Source organism: Bison bison, unplaced genomic scaffold (genome assembly GCF_000754665.1).
Source record: "Bison bison bison isolate TAMUID 2011002044 unplaced genomic scaffold, Bison_UMD1.0 scf7180017864460, whole genome shotgun sequence".
In the NCBI taxonomy this organism is placed as follows: Eukaryota; Metazoa; Chordata; class Mammalia; order Artiodactyla; family Bovidae; genus Bison; species Bison bison.
In genome coordinates this window covers 4,757,886-4,759,296 of record NW_011495022.1, presented here as the reverse complement: position 1 = coordinate 4,759,296, position 1,411 = coordinate 4,757,886, and the positions used below count along the sequence as shown (strand labels likewise).

General features: G+C 57.1%; 1 protein-coding gene across 1 annotated transcript in view; it reads left to right on the top strand.

Annotated features, from left to right (window-relative positions):
* HOXD4 (homeobox D4) overlaps positions 1-1,411 on the top strand; it is an 18,755-nt gene that overhangs the window by 6,682 nt on the left and 10,662 nt on the right. The window lies entirely within an intron of this gene.

Below are 1,411 nucleotides of genomic sequence, written 5' to 3'. Positions count from 1 at the left end.
GTCCTCTGCCCGTCTTCTGGCTAATGGCTCCTCCTGTGCCCACCAATACATCAATACGGTCGTGTGTATTGAATCGCGGGCAGGAATGAGGAGGAAGCGAGTGCTCAGCCTAGCCGGTCGGAGTACAGGACCGTAAATCGGGGACCCTAGGCAGTCAGCGCTTCCCGCGCGCCCGCCATGTTGGGGAGCCCTCCCTGCCCCCCGCGCCGGGCTGGGTGGCCGGGGCTCGCCGGCAGCCGGGGGAGGGCCTTTCATAACACGGAGAATTTTCAAAGTGCGAGGAAGATGATAAGAATAGATTTCTACAAGTCCCGACCACGTGATTGGCGAAATAATTAATTCAGCACGTCCCTTAAGAAACACGGAGTCGTCATTAATCTGCCACGCAAAGGGCTCTCTCCTACTTGTGCAGGGATCCCAAGAATATCACCCACCGAGGGGGGCTGCGCGGCGCCCCCAGCCCTCCACCCTCGGCCCCCGGTGGCGGCGGCGGCCGCGGCGGGCGCGGGAGTGCAGCCGGCAGGTAAATATTTTGTCGACTTTTATTTCTTCGGATTTAAATCCTTAATGAACTTAGCTGTCAGGGCCGCTGACAAATAGTTCCCTTTGCTTCCTGATTTGGAAGCGTGCGCCGTCAAGAAGTTGTTAGTGGCTTGGATGGTGACCTTTGGTTCAGCAAAGCTTTGCACTTATGAAAAATTACTGAGAGCGGCCGAGTGTGTGTGTGTGTGAGACAGAGAGAGAGAGAGTGTGTGTGTGTGAGGGTGTGCGGGGGGCGAGGGGCGAGGGTGCGCGCGGGCTGCTCAGAGGCGGCAGGAGTAGTAAAAACCCGCCCGGCTGGGGGACGCGCCTGGCGCACGCGGGCCGAGGTTGCCCGGTCGCCTGTGTCTACCGGGAACAATGGTCGCTGTCACGGCATCTGCCGCCTATTCTTAAACCGGTGAGAAAAGGCCCCGGCCCTCTTTTCAAGCAAGGGTCGTAAATTTTTCTTTGCGTCATAATGGAAGGCTATAAAATCGAGTTGAAATTTTACCCCAGGCAGATTTTAACCAACAGATAATGATTTCCGAGTTGCTTCTCCCACTCCCCTCCCTCTCACCCCAGCTCTACTGCTTCTGTCACCCCAGCAAGGAGTCTGTCCCTCTTCCCCCTCGATTTTCGTATCTTTAATTTGGGGAAAAGATCTAAAATAAAGACACGGAAATTCTCTGCCACCCAAGGAGTGGGAGACCCTGGGGTGAAGGGAAGCCTCGGGGGAAGGGAAACGGGCGTGTAGAGTCGGGGAGAGACCAGGGATGAGATGCTGGAGACGTCTCTCCCGCTGGCTCGTTTCAGCCTTTTTTCTCGAACTCGCGAGAAGCTAGCTGTCAGGTCCCACGAACCACCCTGCTCCCACCCCACCCCACCCCAC